Here is a 17549-nt window from a genome sequence, read left to right as displayed (position 1 = left end):
CAGGGGTTTCCCAAAGCTGACAAGAGTAGTGACAACAGCAGCAAGGGTGGATTATTTGGGGACCCTCAACAGGGAGAGAGGACACTTCCTTTTTCCACCCCACTCACAAAGCCCAGACCTCTCCTATTCTCAAAACAGGGCTGTAAATCCCAAGATATCCTGGGGCAAGAGGGGTAGAGGAGGGGAGGACAGACTCCTGTGACTAGATGTCCCTGTGTGGTACAGGGGTGACAAAAGAGGCAGGACTTGATTATTTGGGGACACTCTGGAAGAAGAGCTTCCTCTGTCCACCTTTAGCACTGCCCTTGTCCCCTCCCAGAGACCAGGCCTCTCCCATGTTCAGACCAAAGCTTTGACTCCCATGATTCTCTGGGGCTGAAGGAGGGGTGGAGGAGGGGAAGATGTGCTCATGTGACTAAATGCCTCCCCATGGTACAGGGGCAACACAAAGGCAGGGCTGGGTTATCTGGGGGCTCTCTACCTTGAGTAAGGGCTTCCTCTGTCCACTCTCAGCTCTTCCCAGTCCTCCTGGAGTCTGAGCTTCTTGGTCTCCTCAGACGAAAGCTGTGACTCTCAGGATTCCCTTAAGAAGAAAGAGACATGGGGGAGGAGAGCAAATGCTCCTATGACTAAATATTCCTGTGCAGTGTGGCAGTGTGGGGTGAACAACAGAGGCATGGATGAAATACTTGGGGACCCTCTTTCTGGATTAGGGCTTCCACTGTCTACCCTCAACCTTCCCCTCTGTCCCTCCTAGAGCCCAGGACTCTGCTACTTTGAGACCCAGACTATGACTCCCAGAATTTCCTGGGGCAGCAGGAGGAGTGGGAGAGGGGAACAAACGCTTCCATGACTAGAAGCTACCATGTGGTACACGAGTAACAACAGAGGTAGGGCTAAATTACCTGGAGACCCTCTATCTGAGAGAGGGTCTTCCTCTGTCCACCCTCAGCTATTACCTGGAAACCTCACAAAGATGAAGTGGTTACGGCCCACAAACCTCAGACTCAGACTGTGATTCCCAGGATTCCCTGGAGCAGAAGGAGAGGTGGGGGAGGGGTGGGCACGCTCCTGTGACTAGAAGCCCCTGTGTGGTCCAGGGACAACAATAGAAGCAAGGCTAGATATTTGGGGCTTTCTATCTGAGAAAAGGCCTTCCACTTTCAGCTCTCCCTAAGGCCTTTCTGCTCTGCTCACCTGAAGCTAGAGCCTCAGAACAAAGCCTTCAGCTCTCACTACCTCTGATGCTGAAGTGAAGTGACATAACATTTGTCCTAGTGCTCAGGGCCTCCCAGGGCTGACAGGAGGAGAGGAAGAAACTGTTTCTGTGCAACTCCCTACCAACTCAAACTCCTCGCCTTAGTTCCTCACAGCACCTGGACCCCTATCTTCTATGAACCTCAGTCCACTGACCTTAGACTCCCACAGTCCCTTGAGATGGCAGAGGGTGAGGGGAGTATTCAGATATCATGCTGTCCAGGACCTTCCAGGGCTGACCACAGGGTCCAGATGTAACACCCATGATTGTGGTGGTCAGTTTGAAGAAGAATATGCCTTCCTATGGGGTTTTTTTTGTCACAGCTTCACATTAACTTCTGGAAAACACACTTCCAAAAGATTTATTTTTATTGATGGACTTATTTTTACATGGAAGGGGATGACAACAGTAGATTTGAGCAAGTCTTTGTTTTTTTTTTGAGGTTATAAAACACTTTATATTCCACTGTGGGGATTTAAAATTTTCAATTGTTATTTATACTCAAAAATTTATTTTACATACATATATGTACATATATGTGTGTACACACACAAATACACACACACACACAGAGTTAATCTTGTCAACTTAATTGGATTGGGAACAGCTTAGCCTAGGATATGGTTTTACAGCACATTCTAGGTGTGTCTGTTTGGGTGTTTCTAGATAGTATGGTTAATTAATTAATTTTGAGATGAGGTCTCATTATGCAGATTAAGTCAGCCTCAAACTGTTAATGCTCTTGTCTCAGCTACCTGATGCCTGTCTTAACCATTCCTGGCTTAATTGATGGATTCCAAATGTTAATAGGTTACTCGGAGATTGTAGGACTGTGGGAAATGGGGCCTAGTAGTGGGAAGTAGGTCATTGAAGTCTTGTCTTTGAATGGAATATTTTAGTCCTGTCTTCTTCTTGTTGCTGTCTGTATTTTTCTCGCTGCCAGGAGGACAGCAGTTCTGTTCCATCATGCCCTGCAGCCATGATGGACTGCCTGACCATAGGCCCAGAAACAATGAGGTCAGCAGTCATCGACTGAAACTGTGAGCCAAAACATATCCTTACCTCCTTAAGCTGTTCTCACAGGTGTTTTATTTTATCACAGTTTTTTTTTCATGAAAAACTCAGAAATACATACACACAAACACACACATATAAACACACTTATGAACATATTAGGAATTGAAACTCATTCTATTTGTGTTACATCATAGCAAAGAATTCTACATTTTCTCCATGCCCTGAAGCACTGGTGAATTTAAAGATGACAAACTAGTTAATTTGTCACAGGCAATTTCAAGGTTGCTAAGCATTCAAGCTGTGGCATGGGTTTCATGAGTTGACTTGGCCAAGTTTTCAGTGACAATTCTGAGAAAAATTAGAGAAGAGAGACTTGAAATCTTGCAATTTTTCCAGAAGAAAAAGTGTAAAGTTTGAACCAAGGAAAGTGTGCCTGTTTAAAAGATTAGGTCCACTCAAAAGAAACTATGTATTTTGCATTGGAACAATAGAAAATACACCTTCTGGGTATCTCAGGAATTGGCTATATCTCACCCACTGCTGCCTCAATATTGTAAAGGTTTTAACTCATTTTCAAATCTTTCCATTGAGAATAAAATACCACAAGGGTATACAGCTTACGTAGGTTCCACATAGGGAAATGTTTCCCTGTGTTCATCCCTCCAGGCACTCAGAAACCAATGCTGCTATAGTCCAGGGGAACATGGCTACTGTTGAAACTAGCAGAGAACTTGGAACCATCACGCGATGCTTGTTGTGCTGCCATGCATAATGCAAGAGTTGTGGGATCATAAAGGCTTCCACCCATTTTAAAGGAAGGCCTAACAGGCCAATTTGTCACGTGGTCAGGATTCCCATAGTCAGGTCCTGAGAAGGTCATTTCTGAAGCCGTGTGAAGCCAAAGATACAATGGAGACCACAAGATGTTTGAGATACCAAGGATATGGAACCTCTGCCAAGGAAAGTTGTGAACAAGGAGTGGATCCAGCACAAGGAAGAAGCCATGTGACCTGAAGTGCCAAGGCCTTTAGGGATGGTGTTGGCTGAATTCTTTGGAGCTTACATCATGCCATAGTATGCCTCAGATGCCAAATATGGAGCTGTATGAGTTAGTGTTTGCCCTGCTGTGTCTGGGTCTTAATTTGGTCCAATCTTTCATTACTGTTCTCCCATTCCATACTTTCAAAATAGGATTGTTTACACAGTGCTATTATATCTTGGAATGATATGTCTTTCTTTTTGTTTTTATAGAGGTTCACAGGTAAGAGTTTACCTTGTATCTCTATAGAGACATTGGACTTGAACAATGTTGAAACTGTTAGAACTTTGAGGACTCTTGGAGATGGACTGAATGCATTTTGCGTTATGAGATGGTGATGAGCCTTTGGAGCTAGGGGTAGAATATATTATAGTTTGGATATGAAATATCCCTCACAGACCCATGTACTGGAAAGTTTCATTCTAGCCAAGCACATAATTTTTGGAAGTAGGGCAAGAATAATTCTTTCATTACTTCAGTTGCTTTTCTCAGGTATTTTGCCATAACATCAGAAAGTCTAACATAAAAGTGCATGGCAGTAACCCCACTTACTTATTACTTTGGAAGCTATGTGTAAATGCATTAAATTCTTAGAAATTTAAGGAAAATGGAGATATTTTATATTGCTTTGTTCCCCTCAATGAATATGGTGTACTACTTTATTTATTTCAGAGTCCTTTTACCTATGTCTGTCTGTAAACTTCTATCTTTGTCTCAATAAATACCTCATAATATTTTTGGCTTCATTTTGGTAATGGATTTTGTTGCTGGTGTAAATGACACATTTTCTCTTATTTCTTCTATTAAGTGCTTTTGTGTGGAAAAGATTTTTATTTTTCTTATAAACCTATGTACACTTGGTTCATAAGTCTTATTCACCTGAGTATTACATATGCTTATTTCTGTGAATTTTCAAGATAGATGTTAATGTTTTCACCGAAACATTATTTTTCAATATTCTTACCCCTTATTTTGATATTTATATTCTAGCTTTATGACTTAGTGATCTTTAGTAAACAGAGGTGATAACATACATGTATGTTTTTGTTCCTGACTTTAAAGTCTAGACAACAATGAAACAAGTCATCTTTGAAAAGATAAGCAAGATTGACAAACCTTTATCCAAAGTAAGTAAAAGAAACAGAGGAAAGACCCAAACTAATAAAATTAGAGATGAGAAAGAGGATATAGCAACAAGTATCAATGAAATTCAGAGGAGCATTAGGAAATAGTTTGAAAACATATATTCTTATAAACCTATATTCTAATAAATAAATTTATTCAAAATAAAATTTATACTCTAATAAATTCTAACTTATTCTAAGTAAAATCTAGAGAAATGGATAGATCTCTGTATGTATATTACCTACCAAAATTTAACCAAAAGTATATAAACCACCTAAATATATCTTTAAGAAGTAATGAAATTGAAGTAGTAATAAATATTGTACCCAAAACAAAATAAAAACAAACAAAAGTCCCACAAAACAAGACAAGATGGATTCAAACAAGAATACTACCAAAATTTTAAAGAACTAATAGCTATGTTGCTCAAACTATTTCATAAAATAGAAACAGATGAAATTGATATCAGTCTCATTTTATGAAAGTTGTATTACTTTAATACCAAAACAGTATATGGATAAGATAAAAAGTGAAAATTATAGATCAATTTCCTCAAAAGCATGGAGACAAATATTCTCAATATCATTTTTGCATACCAAATTAACAACACATTTAAAAGATCACATATCATGATCAAGTTGACTTTCTTGCAGACTTACAATGACTTTTCAACATATGCAAATCAATAAACATAAGCTAACACATAAACAGCATAAAGGAAAAAAATCACATGATTATCTCAATAGATGCAAAAGAAGCCTTTGAAAAAATTCAACATCACTTTATGATAAAAACTCTGAAGAAACTAGGAATAGGAACATACATCAACATAATAAAGGTTATTAAGATAAATTTATTAAGCCAACACTGTATTAAGTGGGGAAAAACTGAAACTACTTCCTCTAAACTCAGGAACGATACAAGGCGGTCCACTTTCTCCACTGTTATTCAACATAGCAATTGAGTTCTTAGCCAGAATAATAAGAGGAAGAAAGAAAAGATACAAATAAGAAAGGAAGAAGACAAATAATCCCTATTTGCAGATGACATGATCTTATACTTAAAAGACCCTAAACACTCCACAAAAAAAAATCCTTTTAGATCCTTTTGGCAAATTAACAGGATACAAAATCTGTACACAAAATTTAGTAGCTTTTCTGTACATCAAAAATGAACAGGCAAAGGAAGAAGTAAGGAAAACAATCCTATTCACAATAGCCTCAAAAATTATATACCTAGGAATATACATTTTAAAAAGAGGTGGATGACCTCTACAATGAACAAAAAAAAGCTCTGAAAAATTGAAGTTTTCAATATTGTGGGTCACTTCCTCTTTAATATTGTCAATTTTCATTTGTCTCTCTGTTTATGGTGCTCTTTGTTTCAGTTTGTTGTTTATTTAGGGCTCCTATGATTTCATTTATTTGTTTTCCTGTTTTCACTTATTCTTTATTTTTGTTGTCTTGGAATTTCTTGAGTGCCTCCTGTACGTTTTGGTTGACCATGTCTAGTAACATCTCTATGAAATTCTCATTAATTACTTGCAGAATTTCTTCTTTCAGGCTGTTCTTGTGGGCTTCGTTGGGGTCCTTGGCATAGTTTATCTTTGTTTTGTTAGAGTCTGGATCTGGTCATCCTTTTTCTTCATTTCACTCTGAATCCTGTACTAATTTTTTTTGGGGGAGATAATGGTTTCCATCCCTTTTTTGTCTTCCCATATTTCCACTAGGTACAGTTTCTGTCTCTGGACTACGTGTAATTTAGTATTAGATGAGTTACAATATTAATACTAACAAAACCAAGAAAGAAGGAGAAAAAAGAGAAAGAAAAAGAAAGAGAAAAGAAAGAAAAGAAAAAAAAAACTGGTGGTGTTATTACAATACCTGACTTCAAATTATATTACAGAGACCTAGTAATAAAAATTGCATGGTATTTGTCCAAAAATACTGACACATAGACCAAAGGAACAGAATAGAAAATCCAGAAATTTGCTCACATAGCTACAGCCATGCAATTTTCAATGAATACATCAAAAAACAAGTTGGGAAAAAAGGCAGCCTCCTAAAAAAACCCCTGGATATCCACAAGTAGAAGACTAGACCCTGTCTCTCACCCTGTTCCAATATTAATGCAAAATGAACCAAATTGATTTAAATCTATGAAGCTATTAGAGGAAACTAAAAGAAAATCCTTGAAGATATTGCTCAGGAATTAAGAGGAAGAATTGACAAATGGGATTGTATCAAACTTAAAAGTTTGATATGCATCGCTTTTTTAAAAGAAAGATATACTTTCTCATCTTGGAACATATTTATGAACCTCAAGAGGCATAGTAGAAATTCCCAGAAGACAACTACAGAAACAAAGAGTAATGAAGATTCTCTTCTTCTCTGCAGGTAACCTCATTAATATGTTACCTGTGGAATAGAGTCAGGTTGATACTTTGTCTTAAATGCTTTTCTTCCAGTCAGTTTTACTTCATTCCATGGTTCACTTAGGACTTACTAGCTCTACCCAGAGAAACTCTTTTTCTTTTAGTATTTTTATTGTTGTGCTGGGTGGGGGTACATTGTGGCATTTACAAAACTATTTCAAGGTATTAAATATATCATACTTGAATTCACTCCCTCCACCACTCTACTTGGACTTCTTTATCCCTCCTTCTGTTATTCCTGAAATAGTTTCAACAGATTTCATTTTTACATTTACATACATGTGTACACAGTATTTGGACTATATTCACCCTCCTACACCCTCTCTCTGCCTGGGGGCAGGAGGTTTGGTAACAGTGGAAGGGGGAAAGTGGAGGAGATATGGATCAACTTATGAATTCTTTGCATCACTTTTCTTTTTACCTGTTTTTGAGTTATAAAAAACATTTTATTTTTTAAATTATTTTTTCAATTTTTTATAATTGTTGTGGGGATACATTTTGACATTTATGAAAATTCTTACAATATACCATACTTGATTTCACACCCTACATCATTCTACTGTATCTCCCCTTCCCCCATGCCTTTAATAGTTTCAATAGGTCTCATTTTCCATTTACATATATGCTTACATATTTTTCCACCATATTCATCCTCCTACACACTTTCCCCACAATCTCCCCCCTCCCTCTGGTACCAAGCCTCCAGACAGGTTTAGCATGCATTATTTTTACATAGTGGTTTCATTGTGATTTTTACATATGTGCTTATTTTCCCTTATCCCTTCTCCTCCTACTTCTTAAAACAATTTTGACAGGTTTCTTAGTTCTATTTTTATACAAGTGTATAGTGAGTTAATTTTCTATCATTGCAAAATACCACAAAGTCCAAACTATTACAGTTTTTGAATTATTGTTGTCTAGTGCCATATGTAAATCATGCTTGATTTTGTTCATTGTATGTTAACATTTTTAAGCAATTTTGTTCCATTGTAGTTTCTTATAAATTACAAAATTATCAAGCAAACTGATACAGACACATGCACATATGTATTAGGAAGACTTTTATTGAAAGTTTACAAAACTTTGGGAAAATTTACAACATTGTTTTAATGTATAAAATGATGTATCTTTCCATTTGGTTTTCTCAATTTATCTGAATAGTGTTTTGTATTTTCCAGTACATAAAACTTGAATATTAGCACTAAATTCATTCATTAGAAGCCATTTGTTTCTAAATACAATCCTTAATAACATTTTGGTTCTTAAATTATTTTACTAATTACTTGACATGAATGTATGAAAATGTCATTGTTTTACTATTAATATAGGCCTTGTAGGTATCATTATTTTCAAATTATCCTATTAATTTTAATATTTGCCTGAAGATTATATTCTTTTGGACATTCTGTAGATGTAATTATTTCATCTGTAAAAATAACAGTTTAATTTCTTTTCCAATTCATTTGACACATTCATTATCTTTACTTTTTGCACTTCTAAAAACCTTCAATCAAATGTTTAAATAGAATTGATGTGATAACTGATTTTTTGCATTAGTCCAAATATGTTGTAAGCTTGTGTTATACACCAATGAAGTGAGAATTTTGTATTTTGTGTGTTTGTATGCTTATGTGTGTGTGTTTATTAATGTTTTGCAGACACTCTTCAGATTGAGGAAATTTCTTTCTATTCCTAGATTTATATGAATTTTTTATATACATTATATTGACTTTTACCAAATATTATTTCTGAATCTATAGAAAATTTTCCCTTTTATTCTTTCCATATGGTGAATTAAACTGATCATTTTTGCAAAAGCAATCAATCCTTCTACCTTTCCAATAAAATCCACAGTTCACTATATATCATCCTATTTATTACTAGGATTAGTATGCTAACTAATATTTTGTTTGTGGTATTTTCTAATATATTCAAAAGACATAATTTATTTTCTGGTAATATTCTTGTCAAATGCCAGTTTCAAGTTTTTTGAGAACTTAGAAAAAGTATTAGTAAATATTTACCTTGTCTATATACTCCTGAAATTTGGTGCAAAATAGTTTCTATTTTATTCTTTAAGCATTTAAGATAATTAACTAATGTGGTCATATGAGACTGGTTTATGGGAATATTTTTAATAACAAATTCAATGTCTTTGTAAAAACTCAAATTTCTTATTTCTTCTTTTGTCTGGTTCTGCAAGTTGTAGGCAAGCTTTCCTTAAGTATTATCAATTTTATCCTAAGTTTCAAAACTATTGTCATATTATTTCATATGACTATTGTATTTTCTTTCTACTTTTATTGGATTGAATTTTGTGTTTGCCTAACTTCTTGAGATGAATACTTAGACACTTTAATTCTAGTCTTCTTTCACAAAATATAAATGTGAACATTAGCTTCTATTGCTGCTATGAAATATTATCACAAACAGTGGTTTATTCTGCTATGAAATATTATCACAAACATAGTGGTATGACTCAACACAAACTTATTATTGATCAAACATTCAAAATTGTACATGCTAGTCAGCTATTTTGCCTTATAAAAATTTAGTTTTTCCCAGTGACTCACGAGGCAGAAATAAGAGAATCAGTGTTAGGACAGCCCAGGTAAAAGTCAGTGAGTCCTTATTTCAAAAACAAACAAGGTATGTTGCCATAAAGCTTTGGTCTCAATTGCTTAGGAGGCAGAGGTAGGAGGATTATGGTCTGAGTCCAGCCTGAGCAGAAACATGAAACTCTATCTGAGAAGTAGCAAAAGCAAAAGGACTTCTGGTATGACTTAAATGGTAAAGTGTTTATTTAGTAAGCATGAGGCCCTGACTTCAATTCTTAGTATCACATTAAGTAAATAAATAAGTAAAAAAAATAAAATAAAATATTAATTCTCCCACACTAGGCTCCTCAACTTTGGCTTACCACCAAGTCAGAACAAGCACTAAAGTGGAGAATATTACCCCTTGTGAACTTATTCTGAGAATCAGCTCACGATACCAAGATACATTTTCTGTCAAACTGTCACAAACATGCTGTATGTCCACTTACCCTGATGTTCGCAAATTCCATCTACTTAATGTTTACTTCTCCTTATAGAAGAGAAGCCTTTCTGTATATTATGCTTAGATGCTTGCAGATTCCTGAAAAATTTCTCTACAGAAATAACAATTTTGAATAAAGTCTTTCCTTAGGTAAGTTAATATTTGATTTTTTTTGACAATTTTCAAATGCCATGACTTGGATGAAATGCTGCCTTTCTTGAATTCTCTGTTGTCTAAACCAAGGTGTTTATATCAGCTTATCAGAAGCTTTATGTCCTTTTTGGCTGGGAAAATCAGGACTCATGGAAGTAAAGTACAACTCTTAATCTAATATTACACACATATGTTATAAGAGATATGCATTTATTCTGATTTTACATGGAGTTCCTCTAAGTTTTTTTTGTGCTTTATCCAGAATCTTATCTTGAAAGTAGTATTACTGGACATTTTTTAGTGGGGACTTAATTCCTGCTTATTTTGTTTTAGCAGGATCCTTCACAGCTATTTTTTGAGGATTCTCATATTTGCTTGAATATTAGCCTAATATCCTGGGTAATTCTCACTTGACTAGAATCCTTACCTTCTCTTTCCCTGCCAGCTATACTTTCTGCCTCTATGGCAAGCATTTGATCAAATATCTCTAAGACTGGCAAAATTTCACAAATGATAATTTGGAACGTCAATAGCTTCTTTAAGAACTTGGAATCTTCCCAAATTGGTTCATTTAAGGCCCTTCCTTTTTTTTCATCTAAGAACTATTTCTTCCTCTTATTGATCCTCCATACTCTTTTTAAACATCTTTTATTTGCCTTTTAGTACTTGAATCCTATGCTCTGCCCATCTTCCAAATTCCTATCACCTCACATCCCACTCTTGTCTTTCTTTTCCTATAAAAAGTGTTCTAGTCTTTACAGTCACTAAAGTCTTAAGTCTTCCTACCCACACTGGGACTTCTTTAGATCCTAAAAGCAATGACTTGAAGCTAAAAAAGCTAACTTGCTCATATGGGCTTTGGAGTCACCTAGACAGCTGCTTGGTATCTTCTCATCGAATCACCCTAAACTGACTCCACAGTCAATTTTCAGACTACACATCAGGGAAAAATATTTTGAAATGAAAGAAATCTAACAAACTGTAATTACAAGGCCAACATTACCCTGATATCAAAACCAGACAAAATAGAAAAATATCTCCAATGAGCACAGTTGCAAAAATTATCAATAAAATACTAGCAAGGCAAATTCAACAGAACATCAAAAAATTGACCAGACACCAGTGGCTCACACCTGTAAACCTAGCTACTCAGGAGGCAGAAATCAAGAGAATTGTGGTTTGAGACCAGCCCAAGCAAATTGTTGGCAGGACCCTATCTCAAACTACCCAAGATAAGAAAGGGCTGGCAAAATATTTCAAGTGGAAGACTAGTTACCTAGCAAGCATGACACCCTGAATTTAAACCTCAGGACTGCAATATATTGTATACATTATATAATGATCTCATGGGATTTATTCCAATAATGCAGATGGTTAACATACACAGATCAATAAATGTGATACAACCTGTCAAAACAATGTAGAACAAAGCTCATATGATCATATCAGCAAATGCAAAAAGGATTTAATATGATTCAACCATCCCTTCATGATTAAAAGCTCTCAGGAAATGAAGAATAGAAGTAACTTAACTCAAAATACTAATGGCTCTATATGAAAAACCCAAAGGCAATAATCACACTGTACAGGGAAAAGCTGAAAGTTCTTCCCCTAAGACCAGGAGTAACACAGGATATCCACATTCACCACTGTTATTTTATAAAGTATTAGAAGTTTTTGAAAGAGCAATTAGACAAAGAAGACATTAAATTATCAGTGTTTGCAGATGACTTGATATGTAAAAAAACAAAGTACTCCAAAAAATTGTTATAGCTTAGCTAACTGTTGTAGTTCATGGTTTTAATCCCAGCTACTTGGGAGGTAGAGAGAAGAGGATCACAAGATCCTTACTGAGAAATCTTACTGAGATCCTATTTCAAAAACAAAATACAAAACTAAAAGGCTAAGGGCATGGCTTAAGTGCTAGAATGCTTACCTAGTATGTATGAGATCCTGTGTTCAATGCCCAGTAATCCTATCCCAATCATTAGAACTTTTAAAAAAAATTCAGTGGATTTGAAACATCAAAAATCAGTAGCAATTTTTATAAAGCAATAATGAAGTTTCTAAAAACAAAACTCAGAAAGCAATCCCATTCACAACAGCTACAAAAGAATAAAATATTTAGCTGTCCAGGTGCTGTGGCTCACAACTGTAATCCCTGCCACTCAGGATACAGAGATTTGGAGGATCATAGTTTGAGGCAAACCAAGGTAAAAAAAAAAACAGTAGTAAGACCTCATCTCAACAAATAAGCCATGCATGGTAGTTCAGACCTACAATCTCAGCTGCATGGGAGATATAGGTAAGTGTATAGCCATCTGAGATCAGCCTGAGGAAAAAGTGTGCTACTAATGGAACAAAATATAGAACACAGAAATGAGTCCACACTTATCTAGACAACTGACTTTTGATGAAATCCTAAGAACACATAATATAACAGACAAAAGAAAGTCCCTTCAATAAATAGTGCTGTCAAAATTGGATAAGCACATGATGAAGAATAAACTTAGATTATTTCCTCTTACTGTAGACATAAAAGAACTCAAAATGGATCAAAGACTTAGATGATAAACCAGAAGCTGTGAAACAGAAAGGAAAAACTTCAAGACATTGGTGTAGGCAATCATTTTTTAGATAGGATCCCACACCCACAGGAAACAAAAATAAAAATAGACAAATTGGATTATATCAAACTAAGAAGCTTTTTCCAAGGAAAGGTATAATCAACAGAGTTAAGAAACAACCTACACAATGTGAGAAAATATTTGCAATTTATTCATACAAGTGATTATCATCCAAGAATATATGATGCACTCAAAAAGCTGAACACCAAAACCAAACCATTCTCCTTTAAATGGCCCAATGAATCAATAAAATTTTCTATAAAGATAAACAAATCCTGAAAAGTACTTCAGAAAAAATTCAATATCACTAATTGTCAATTAAATGCAAATAAAAATGACAGTGAGATAACACTCCAGCTAGAATGGCTGTCATTAGAAAAGTCAAAAACAATAAATGCTGGTAAGAATGTATAGGAAACAAAATTCTTATGCACTGCTGGTGGGAATAGAAATGAATATAGGAACTATGGTAAATAGTATAGAGAGTCTTCAAAAAATGAAAACTAGAGCTACCTTATAATTCAGCAATTTCACTACTGGCTTAATATCAAAAGAAGATGAAAACATAACAAAAAGATATTTGCACTCCTAAGTTTATTGATAGTAGTCAAAATATAGAATCAACCTGGATATCCTTCAATGGATGAATGGATAAAAAAAAGTGGTATATTTACCTAGCAAAATACTATTCAGCTATAAAAAGAATGGAATTCTGCCATGTGTGCCAAAATATCTGCAACTGAGGAACATTATCTGAGTGAAATCAGCCACACAGAGAAAAACAGATACCACATGTTCTTTCTTATTTATAAAAATTAGTAAGTCAGCCTTGTAGAAAGAGCTAGACATGGAGGTCTAGTAAGGAGTACCTAAAATCACAGGAATTAATTGCTTCTTGTTTGTCCATAGCACTATAAATTAACTATTGGTTAAAACAATCTATGATATGTTTGAAAGAGACTAGAAGAGTATGCAATTCATCACACATGAACATGATTAACAATTGAAGAAATGAAGACGATTAGGCTTGTTTCCTCAATTTGATTATTGCAAATTTTATACATGTATTGAATTACATAGCAAACTCTATAAAGATATATAATATCATGAGTCAATATAAAGAAGTATTCGCTATTTCCTCTGGAATCTTGAAGATTGTAACCTGCTTTACTCAGGGATTGTAAAGTATGGCAATGAAATTATTGTTTATACCCACACTTGCCATTGTAAATTGAGGCTGCCTTTCCTTCAATTTTCTATCTGAACCTTCTACAACATAGAAATTAGAGATGTACTTCTTTGGTGGAAATTGTCAGGTAACCAGACTGTCATTTTTTGGTTTTGGTTACTGGGGTTTAATTCAGGACCTCACACTTGCTAAATAGGTTCTCTAATGCTCAAGCCACTCTACCAGTCCATTTTTGTATTGGTGTTTTTCAAAATAGAGAGTCTCATGAACTATTTGCCCAAGGCTGGCCTTGAATTGTGATCCTCTTGATCTCTGCCTTGTGAGTAGCTATGATTACAGGCAGGAGCCACCAGTGCCCAGCAGAGAAGGCTAATCTTGAACTCCATTACAAAAACATTTTGCTTAATTTTCCTTACCACAAACACTGCCCCCAAATTCCCGTGATTTTTGGTTTAGTGTATTTCAACTCTAGTGGTAAAATATACTTTGATTGCATACCCATCCCAATTGGAGATCTGAAAGGAAAGCTCTCCCAAGAGCCCCCAGAAGTAGGTACAGCTGTGAGGTAGATAATATTCTCAAAGTCTCTGTACCATGTAGCTGACAATATTCACTGTGTTCCACTTTCTAAATTTCCATATTTTCTTAAGATTAGATTAGTAGACATGAAATTGTTATGTCAAGCTGTACGAGTATTTTTTCATTCCAATTCTATTTCAAACCAGTTAGATGCTTATTATTCCAATTTAAATAATAGAAAAGTGTGTAAAATATTAAAATGTATAATACATTTTAATTTGATAAGAGTATGGGGAAATGGTGTTCTTATATACAGCTGTTTGCCATTTCTTTCTGGAGAACAACTTAGTAATTGATACATAACCCAGGCATTCCTCATTAGAGAGGATAAGGAAATATAGATGTAACTATTCACTTTAGAATTGATTCTCATAGGTAAAAGGTAGGAACAGACTGAACACCCACAAATATGAGACTATATCAATAAATTAGTGTTCACACAAAAGAATATTATGCATCTGTGAAAATAAATATACATTTCAACATACATGAATCTCACATATTAATGAATTTCAAAAAGGGAGTGAAGAATCATTTACAAACACATAATTTATATACAATTTCTAAAACACAAAATGCTATATTTTCCAATGGCTACTTATATAAAAAATAAAGAGTCGAAAAATAATTTGCCAGATTCATACCGGTGGTATGAGGAGTGGGAAAGAAAAAAAATCAAAGTGGGGAGGAAAATTTAAACAGTTATTAGTTTTATTTATTTATTTGATTTAATGGAAGTGGCATAGTCATTATATTTCCCTTATAACTTCAAAGTAAAATACACACATATATTCAAACAGGTACACATACAAACATACAAAAACACACAGAAGAGAGACAGAGAGAGAGAGAGAGAGAGAAACAGAGAGAAACATAGTATTCACATTTTCCATTTTCTACATTCTGTACTCTGGGCTATGAATGAATGTATGATTGGATGATTGTTTAGTTTCTCATATATATTATTATGTTTATTGTTTTTCTTTTATAGGAAGGGGAATAGGCATTGATGATTGTTATCAAGAGAACTCTTCCTATTTCTAGTGGCTTTCATTTACTCATTTACACATGCATGCACACTCACACACATGGAAGTCATTCTATACTTCAAGAAATATTTCAATTAGAGTGGCTGAAAAAATTGTCACTTAGTACTACTATGACATTCTATATGATCAAATCACTGAAATATATAGAAATACTCTTTTTATTTTTTGGTGGCACAGAGTTTTGAACTCAGGGTATCATACTTGCTAGGCAGGCACTCTAACCACTTGACCCACTCTGTCAGCACTAGAAATAATCTGACTTGTTTTTCATGATTGACATCATTGGCCACTGCACATTAGATGCTCTGCGAAGCTACCAGCCAAGGAAGAAATGATGTGTATTATTTTAGACCTTTAGACTGTACAAGATAACTCATTCTTTCTCTCTCTCTCTCTCTATATATATATATATGTAATATATATTCACATATATATGTATATGTATAAATATAAAGTACATCACAGTGGTTTCATTTGGACTGAGAATTCCAGCTGTGAATATGAATAAACTTTAAACTATCACCTAAGAAAGGGTATACTGTCATAGTTTAATTGAATATTAATCTACATTGCCTTGACATTTTACCTCATTAATCACTGATGATGTGTTCATGTCATTTGAAACTGTGCAGGTACACTTCATAGAATGTTCCTTGCTGTTAGACAAATTAAGAAAACTTTAGTGAGTTAAAAAAAGGCCATAATTGTGTGTTACAATTAAAGTTTGAAATTAATAGTCACAGAACCAAAGAACAATTACAGAATGTCCTATAATACTCTAACCAGCAAAACCATTATTCAAAATTGACAGACCAATAAAAATCTTCCACAATAAACAGAAATTAAAACAATATATGACCACCAAGGCACATCTGCAGAAGGAATTCTGCACAGAGATGATTAAAGCAAACAAAACTATGAGAGGATGGGAAGTGTTAAACCACAGGAGAAAAAAAGACAAGTAATCAGAGTGTAGCATTGATTCAGGTGTATGCAATCAAATTCTTAAACAAGAAAAACAACTAAATGGCAGGAATCACCATGTACCTATCAATACTAACACTGAATGTCAGTGGACTCAACTCCCCTATCAAAAGACACCTTTTGGAAAACTGCATTAAAAAGGAAGTTCTGACAATCTGTTGTTTACAAGAGACCCATCTTATTGACAGAAATAAGCACTGGCTTAGGGTGAAAGAATGGAAGAAGATTCACCAAGGCACTGGCCCCTGAAAACAGGCAGGAGTAGCAATACTTATAACAGACAAAGTAGATTTCAAACTTACTTTGGTTAAATGAGATGAAGAAGGGCACTTCATACTAATGAAAGAAGCAATACATCAAAAGGAAGTAACAATTTTCAACCTATATGCACCCAATGTCTGTGCACCCAATTTCATCAAACATACACTAAAGGACATAAAAACACATATAGACTACAACACAGTGGTAGAGGAAGACTTTGATATACCCTATCACCAATAAATATGTAATCCAAACAAAAAATCAATAAAGAAATTCTAGAACTAAATCACACAATGATCAAATGGACTAAGCTGATGTCTACAGAATATTTCATTCAACAACAGCACAATATACATTCTTCTCAGCAGCCCATGGAACTTTCTCCAAAATAGATATCTCAGCTGGCATAAGAAAATAGGAATAGTCCCCTGCATTCTCTCTGATCACAATGCAATAAAACTAGAATTTAAGAACAAAAACAACAGCAGAAAATAGGCAAGTAATTGAAGGCTGAATAACACATTGTTCTAGGAAAGCAACAGTTTCCTAGAAGTTAATGAAAATGAAAACACTACCTACCAGAACCTGTGGGACAGAGCAAAAGCAGTCCTAAGAGGATAGTTTATAGCCATGAATGCATATATGAAAAAGACAGAAAGATCTCAAATAAATGACCTAATGCTTCGTCTTAAACTCCTAGAAAAACAAGAGAAAGAAAAACTCAAAGCAAGCAGAAGGAGAGAAATAATAAAAATAAGGGGAGAAATAAATGAAATAGAGATTGAAAAAAACCTT

The sequence above is a fragment of the Castor canadensis genome, chromosome X (assembly GCF_047511655.1).
Source record: "Castor canadensis chromosome X, mCasCan1.hap1v2, whole genome shotgun sequence".
Taxonomy (NCBI): Eukaryota; Metazoa; Chordata; class Mammalia; order Rodentia; family Castoridae; genus Castor; species Castor canadensis.
This window is presented reverse-complemented; position numbering follows the sequence as displayed.